Source organism: Anopheles moucheti, chromosome 3, assembly GCF_943734755.1.
Source record: "Anopheles moucheti chromosome 3, idAnoMoucSN_F20_07, whole genome shotgun sequence".
In the NCBI taxonomy this organism is placed as follows: domain Eukaryota; kingdom Metazoa; phylum Arthropoda; class Insecta; order Diptera; family Culicidae; genus Anopheles; species Anopheles moucheti.
In genome coordinates, this window is record NC_069141.1 from 30,672,997 (window position 1) to 30,682,149 (window position 9,153).

The window sequence follows — 9,153 nt, forward strand, 5'->3', positions numbered from 1 at the left end:
CAACAGGGAAAAGGCGAGAGCGAGAAATCGTCCGAATCCGTTAGACAAACATAATCAGGCTATCAAACCATCATTAGAGACCGAAAGGAAACGAGAGAAAACAATAATATCTTGCAGACGCCTGCCCGCGCCCGCATATGGAAATGAGTACGCCGGGGCGTCGGGAAATAAGATCGTCCGTGGTGGAACTGCAACTACACCACACAAAAAAAAAACACACGCGCGCGCACACAAACCCGAAAGAGGAAGACGGAACAGTGGAAGGTGTGTTTTGTGTTTTGCTCCATTTTTGCTGCGTTCTTAAGCGTGAGAGACGAGACGAATGATTGCCAAAAACTACAGACCCAATCGCGATGGGAAGGCTTAGAAAGGAAGCTAATTAAAACATCAATGTTTTGGCTGATTGCCAGCCAGCGTAATGGCAGGTTTTGTTTGTGAGCGACGGGGGAGTCATTTGTTGTATAAACATGTTGGCCAATTATTGTGTGTGCACGGTGGTAAATTCTTCGTAGTATTTAATTTTGACGGTTGGAATACTCCTGTTTGACAGCTCTCAGCAATTTTGACAGCCGTCACAAGTCAATCGATGTGAGGAATTCTGGATATTGAAGAAATCTAGTGACATTTATTCTTCAGGAATTTTGAATTAGAATTTCGATCTGAGCTTCTGAATAGTTCCCTTTTTAGAAGTTAGTTATCTATGAGGATAATAGTCAAAGAGCCTCAGCATTCTCCAAGAATAAATTTAACAAAAGTAAACATCACTTAGGAGGCTGGTTTTAGTTCGCAGTTTATTTTGTAAACTTGTTAGAGGATTCCGTAGTAGAAATCCATGAGTTATCTTTCCAATTTTTCATCTTATGATATTGGCTAGAACTCATCCTAAGCTCAACAGGTAAAGAAGATGTTCATGCTTATTAGCATCCCAAAATGCACTCCAATGCACTGTGTCCGTGAGTACACTGGAAACTCCCTTACCAGACACGCAATCATGCACAAAACCTCCGTTACCACGTCTACCCCGCACTTCGAGGCACGACGATGTCTGCTTAAATTAAAATGTTACTGATCACCGAGAATTATGAAATCTGACTCCACTATCAGCGGTGCGCACGGTGCACACCACCGGTGGAGAGAAATAAAATAAATCCCGTACCCAATTAGCAGATGTTTGTCATAGCTGTCTGGTGCTAATAGAGGGAGAAAAGAACGCACAGCACGATACGCTTACCGAGGGCGTCGACACCAGTCACCTCGCGCATGGTTCGAGTCCATCGCTTGGCCTCTGGAGCAGGAGCTGGCGAGGAAAGATCAAGACTCCACCCGTAATGCAGCGGAAAGATCACGAAAGAACGGGACGGAAGAAGATGGTAGCCAGGTTCTTCTCAAGTTCCCAAGCGCGGCCATGGTAGCGCCGGTTGGATCGATTCTAGTGGGACTATCTCGTGTTTGCGTGTGCTCGAAACGCCCCAGCGGGAAGTCACCCACCGAACGGTTTCGACGTAATCGTGTTCGCGCACGGATGCGCCTGATTTTGCTTCCCGATACGCGCAAACCCCGAAAAAACAACACGGTCACGCATGATGGGACCCAATGTTCTGTTGTTTTGCTTCCAGCTGATCTAGCGTGGTAACAGGGGGTGCGACTTCGTTTTGACACGTCGGAGATTAATGTTACCCGAAACGACGCAGCTTCTGGAACGCGAGTGAGAGAAAGAGATTTCAACAATTGGCGTGCTAATGACTAATCAACCCTTAGAATTTGATGCGAAATCAGCAACAAAAAAACAATCTTGACTGAATAAATTGCGTGCCACGGATGGTAGGGCAAGGCGCAATCTTTCTTGCGGTTATGGACCTGTACTTTCGTGTATAACTCACCAAGAACGTTGTGGAGGTTGCGTTTTTTCAATCTAATACGAATTGTCCCATGCTGCTCGTCTTGTTCTCACCAGAGTTCAACGACACGATCAAAGACAATTGTATCTAATCGCCATCATATCACCAAGCGAGTCATTTTCCCACAATTCGAGTTCGTCACTTATCGTCAATTGACATCAGCCATTTGGTTCGCTTTTTCTTAAACCCTATAAGCAAATCAAAGTGAAACTCGTGCCCACTTTCCTTGGCTGTGGCGCAAGGAACTCCACTTCGAACGGTACGATAAAGGACGCAGTGAAAACAAACAAAAACAATCCCCAGATCGAGTGAAATCTACTCAATTTCCAGGGGGCCATTTGTCACAAATTTATGATCGTTTTGTTTTTCTTCATGACTCTACATTGTTATACGCGCGTAGGCGCAACGATTTTGTCAGTCGTCAGGGTTTTCTATTATTGTTATCTAAACTATCAACTATCAGCATGCGCGCGAGCGTTTGTCTGAGTGTCCAATTTTTTTCATACTGTCCACAGTAAAATAAGTGCCCGATGTCGATAGTGTACGGCACAAGCCAAAAGCGTAATAAACGCTCCCGAGGGGAACCCGTTATTCTGGACTGTGGCTAGGCTAGCTGGCTGGTATATCGGAAGGAAAAAAGGGGCAAATTTGTTGCATTATATCGTGTACGCACGCACGAGAAGCACGTTCGTGCAGGGGTGTCAAACTAAGAAGAAAATTGATTTTACTGTTGAATAAAATATAAAAAAAACATATGTATTCAATACAATCCTTATCAAAATTCTGCATATTTCATTTCGCTTAACGAATGATAAATAATAAATAATAACGAAATTTTAATAAACTCTCCATTCAAAGGTTTGACAACGCACCTCAACAGTACGCAGTAGTGCAGGAAGCAAAAAACTTCAACGCTAGCGCAAGCGACGAACGTTTGGTCGCTTCGTCGATCGGAAGAAGTTGGTAGCAAAAGCGCGTTGTCTAACACACACGTTAAACCATCCCGGTACCGGGTTTATGCTATTTTCCCGAAGTGGTTGTGCCACTTTTCCAAGCAGCAGCTTCGTTTTCGTTCTACATGCGCTCTATTATGCGCTTTTGTACATGGAATTACGTATTGCGAACTGTGCGAACCTTAAAAACGTTTAGCCGGAGCTTCCATCTTTAGCGTTCGTTTCCGCTGGAACCAAAAATAAACTCTCGCGTGTTCGTATTTTGCCTCGGTTATTTTTTTTGCAACTCCCAAATAGTACGCTCCCTATTCCCCTGGCGAAAGGTAAACAGTTTGTTTTGACCACCTTTTTTCCCCCTCGTGGGCTTATAATTATTTAACATTTCAACACACTTTATTCCGCTTTTGCTACGGTTATCGGACGGATAAACACGGTCAGTAATTGTGAGAACACCTCGCGCAGCAGCGTATACCAACGTACCTTCCGAAAACGCGCTGCTGTCCACCACCATTGGGCCTGGGCACAATCGTTTTCGCCCGAAACGATTATGGACGAGTTCTTCTGCAGCTGCCGGCAGCTTCACTTGATCCGGCCACTTCGAAGGCGGGTGTGAAAACGGTTTTCCTTTGTGCCGGCGAAGGGTTCACGTACACACGTTCGTGCGCAGTGCCAACGATCGTGCACCCTGATCTTGACTTTGAAATCGTAATGTGTGCGCTCCCCTTCCCTTGCCACCGCCTTGCTTTTCTGCCTGATTCGGGCTGATAAATGATGATTTGTTGTTTCATAATTTTGTACCTCACCCATTGAACCGCGAAGGGCATTAGGCAGCCGCATCTTTCCTTGACACCAACGCGCGGCCAGTAAACGTGCATGGTGTTTAGTGTGCCTTTCCATCTGGACCACCCCGTTTCTTTTAGCTGCACTCCTTTTCTCCTCCATAGTCCGTCCCAACCAAAACTGGGTCAATAGAACTCCAAGACACTGTTCCACTGGTCTATCGCTCGCTTTCGGGGTTTTGTGCCTTTCTATTCCATCCCGAAAGTCGTTAAGCGCTGGACACATCATCAATAGCAATGTGGAATAATGATGCCCACCAAAACCCGGCCACGGGCAGCCTAGACATTAACATCAGATTTGCGATGTTTATTGTTTTGCCCTACAGTAATCTACCGGCCGACTCTGGGGTGCCAGTTCTCACGCCCCCAGCACCAACCACGGCCGGTGGAAATTCGGCACCTTGGGTGACCTCCAACGCTCGGCTCAATCTTTAATAGATTATTTTGACTTCCTCTCAGTACGGAGAGAAGAAAGAAAAAATTATGACGATTTTTTTTGTTTTTGGAAAGTGTAATAAATGTCCCGAGCAATTATCCTCCATTATAGGCTCCAGCATCTCACATCTGGCATAAATTAAACACTATTGGAGTGGCACGGAATTAAGCCAAACGCGCCGTGCTTCACTTTAATTGAGGATAATTCATTGCATCTCTTTAGAAGGCGGTTTGCGCCTCCGGAATTGGGCGGCAAGTTTGGTATTTTAAATCCATTTAATTTGGTGAGCGATTCCACATTCCCACCTTTAAGTTAGCAATTTAATGAATTTCTTTCACAATTCATCAAATAAATAACGAACTGTTTAAATATCGTGGCGAATAAACGCATCATGGCCTTTCCTTGAAGTGTCACTCCATATACGCTTTTGCAAGGCCTACTTGTGGTATCGCAGCGTTTATGGTCAGCGAGTTGCATAAATAGCAAAATGACTTGTGAGTTAGAAACAGGAACATTAAACGACTGCAGCAATCTCCAAGCGACGAACCCCCATTCCAACGGGCCTCCGAGCTCTATCTTACATCACATTAAAGCTTCTTCACATTAGCGCGAAATGTCAAGTTTGCCGTGTGCATCCCGGTCATTAACCGCAGACATTACGGTATGTATCTTACCGAGAGGAGGGGAGGTTGCAACAGAGATTAGAAATTCTTTTGTCATTTCTGCGCTTGTATTCCGTGAGATAATGCAACCCGATGCAAACCTGGGTTTGGCACGCGTTTGGCTTCCCTCGCTGATTTGGATTAAGATACTGTCCGATCGAACCGTCCCCCCCTCCGTCTGGAGTGAAGATCCAGTTACATCATTGCCGCCCTACCCGGTAAGGGCATGCTATAAAGTGACCCTAATGCTTAACCATTCACCGGGAAAATGCTCATTGCTTCACTTAATGCGTGGCTTTAATGTTTTCTCTGCCCTCCCCATATTACCGCACGTCATAAATTTAAACGTTGCTGGTGTAGCCAACGCAAGGTTGGGGGTTATAGCATAAGACAAAACAATAAACTGATCTCTAACGTTCCCGAGAACTTTCTTCCGCAAACAAAATACACTACTAAACTGTAATTCCTGTTTGTCTTGGCTTCGCTGCTCGCAGTGATAATAAACCGTTGGGTCATTTTAATTAACTTCAAGTGCTGGAGGGTGTTGGTGGATAGAAAGTTGTTTTTACTCTTCAAATTCTTCCACCCCTGAGGGAGCTTGTAGAGCAGCTAGAAAAGCGTATAAAGAAAGTTCTTCACCTTTCATTCATTCACTTTCTTCTTGGGAGGAAGTAACGGTCAATGCCTAGGTAAAATTTGTACTAACTTTTTGTACTTCAAAACATATTTTTTCCCCAAAATTTTTATTCGTTAAAAACATTTCCATAATAGTCAAAATTCCGATAAAAATATTACATACAAAATCGCCTCCTAAAAGTATGCAATTTGCAACACATCTCACAGCTAATAAGGCAAAAGCAGTTAGAGTTTAGCTTTATCAGCTTACATTTTAGTTGTTTTAAACATAGTTTACGAACAGATCAATTTTGCACTACATGAACAAAAGTTGTGAGCACAGAAAAAACAACGAACTGGACATATCATTAGGGAAATCGCTACAATTAAACTGTTCTTTTTGATGACTTCTTCTCCACAATGACCGGCAGGGATAAATATCTTGATTAACAAAAAATTAGTCCCCCACCTTAAAGAGCATTGTACTCCACGATCACTTTTATTATGTGTATGTCCCCTCGGACATAGATCGGATAACAGCATTTGCTAATAACAGTGCTAATAATGATGAAAATGGACTCACCCCCACAGAAGGGACAGCTCTACAAGTACGCCATCCTGCTGCTGCAGTCAAGTGTCATTAAACACTACCATTAGGGTGGCTGCGTCATGAGATGCCCGCAGCAAACCCACCCAATATTTGCACGTCAATTATAATGCTTTGCACTGTGTGGAAAAGCCCCCCTTCCAGGTGGAGTTCTCCGCAAAATGATTCCAGAAAGAAAGAAAGTGCAACAATTCTACTCGCCCGGACCCGTTTCACCTTTCTCTGAAGATGCTGTACATTGCGGGGGAAAAAGGAAACATTCAAACATTATTCCACCGGAGGAAATTTCCTGCTCCATCTGCATAAGAACAACGACCAACCAACCAACGCCCAACCCGGTGAAAGCGTTTCGCATCTCCTACCGGGTGTTTTGTGCGGTGTTTTGTGAAACCCCGTCACTGTTTGTTTTACCACACTGCCCACCGAGTGGGCTACAAATCGCGAAACTAAAACATCTACATATACCCTACGTGTACTGCCGGATCCCTTTTCCACACAATCCACACCCGGGGGGGAAACAGTTATCTTTGTGCGCCATTTAACGCAAATTGCTTTTGCAGATTGTTTTGCTGTTCATGTGTTCTGACCTTTACAGTTTGTTTCTTCCACCCAAACTCGACGATTCCTCCTCCCGTCCCAGCACCGAAAGAAATTCTTTTTTTGCGCTGCTAATGAGTGCGCTTTTCGCAGCACTTCATTCAGTAGTCCGCACAAAACGCAAAAGCGTTTCCCACCGAACTGAAATATGCGTACAGGTGAGGGCTGTTGGTGAGGGCCTTAGCACTCTTCCAGCTTCCAAAAGACAGTGCCAACCAACAACCATCGGTCAGTCAGGTCACTTCGGGGGATGTCTTTGCTTTCTTCATTTGTGTGTCTTGCTTTGCTCGCTAACGGCATAGTTGAGGTTTATTTTACCGGCAGCTTCTACCATGATGTTGAAGATACATTTCGAAGTGTTGCTGATGCTCAGATAAGAAGTAGTAGCTAGACATTAAAACTAACTTTATCTTGTATCTGTCCCGTATAAAATAACATACAATATAAACAAACAATATGTAATAATTATTGCACCGAGTGCCAAAAGGAACAGCGTTTTGACCACGGATGTCAAAAAACTCCCTCATATCTGTCACTTTAATGCTCATCAACGTGCGCTCGGGACGACCCCCCGAACCAACAACTCGGGGGGTCCAATTTTATGTGTCCATTTCCGTTAATCAAAAGCTCTCACTAGCCGAGGAAGAAGCCGCGATCGGGCGATCGTTAGCATAATTTGTTCATTTGTATGAACTTTCTACCAATGCGGGTGCAGTTCTAGCAATGCGTAGGAAGATGACCTCTCATTCGGTGGGAAGTACCTTACGGACCAGAAAACGGAAAACCTTCATCAAATCGGTGCCTTACGGTTCTCGTTGGTAGATCCAACGGGTTTTTAGTACAAAAATCCCTGAGGTTGGATTAATTACCACACTTTCCGCATCACTGCTCGATTGCATTGCCGTTGGAGGTGGATTGATTAGCATGTTTTAGGTTTCGGGGTTCTTTTAAACTTCACAATACGTTCTTCAAATACGGAACACAATGACGGGGTGTTTTTTTTCTGTTGGCTCTCCCCTTATAGCACTTCTAATCTCGGAACGGAACTGCTGTTGATCGGCGTAGATCGAAGCTTAGCTCCCGTTCGAAAGCGATTGATAGAATCGATTAGAGGTCTCTTTCGAAGGAGGGGGCGGAATGTTAGATCTTTCCCTGTTTTCTGCCTTTCCCTTCGACATCTCATGAAACTCACATGAGCTTCAGCGCCGTTCAGAATAAAACGTTACCTAACTAATGGGCCCGATTCCCGATCGATTTTTGGGGCTTTTTTTCCACGGAGTAAGCTTTCCCCGCCAAACACTTTGAAGCTTCATGCCGACCAATAAGGGGCATAATTTAAGTGGGCCGTAAACGTAAATAGACTCATTTGAGACTAGGTGGCGTCTTGCTGAGCGCAACCGGGACCGATCTCGTTCTCGATCGGTTCGGAATCTCTGGGATCCCCGCATCATCATTCATCAAACAAAACGAACCGTGGACACACTAACCAAAAAAAACGTAGCACTTCCTGTTGCGTGGTACGTTCCTTCCGGTTATTCCAAAGGTCCAGCGAAAAAACCGAAGCCATCGATCTTACAACTTCATCCACCGGATCGTGGTAAATCACACGGTGCGACCAACCGTTACGGTACCTTGGGCCGTATATTGGTAAAGGTTAGAACACGCAACCACGTCCCAGCGTAGGGCCCTAATTTATGAACTGCACTTGCTTCTAGAAACTCCAACATAACGGACGGAATCATGATGTGAGACGTGCCGCTGATTTGCTGGGCTTCACTCTTTTATTACAGGGGTTTCTTCGCGGAGAATTAAAATTAACATGTTTATTGTGCAAATAGTCTGCTAACAAAGTTGCACAATAATACAGCGCCTGAAAGGTATGCAATTTCTATTTGAAATACTTCTATTCATGTTGACATGAATACATGCATCGCATTTAAAGGGGACTAGTGTTAATAAGAACAAGAATATTATCAATTTTATCTTTATTAAATAATAGTTCTCTGTTATTAGTAAACTATACCTACCATTTGTGATATAGACATAAATATGCGCGCCATAATACACATCATACAATGAACGTATGCAACGTAGTCCACTGAAACCCCTGCAAATGGACGTTTTTCCAAATCGTTTGCATACATTTTTCATTTGCACAAGGTGCTGGCAATATTTTTCTCAGAATCACTTACCATATCGTGGGCCAGACATCGCGACAGGAAGCGGTGTGCTCTGTGTGTTGCCGTATGTTGCCCCAGCAACAGGTCGATAATGCACGCGCTAAACAATGTCGCCGACATAAGCAGACAGCAGGCCGAATCGGTTTCACATTGACAGCGAAGGCTGTGGAAAATCGTTTGCATATGCGATCGCGTATGATATGCGATCAACAATCTCCGTTGTGTAAACTTCACTGCATTGCGGCACGGAAAAACCCAGCCACAGTGCACCAGAATATGCACTCATAAAGGGCGGCATGTGCAAAGCAAAAATGTTTATTGTATTGTGCGGATGAAAAGTTATGATCGACTTTACGGGCCGCCCGC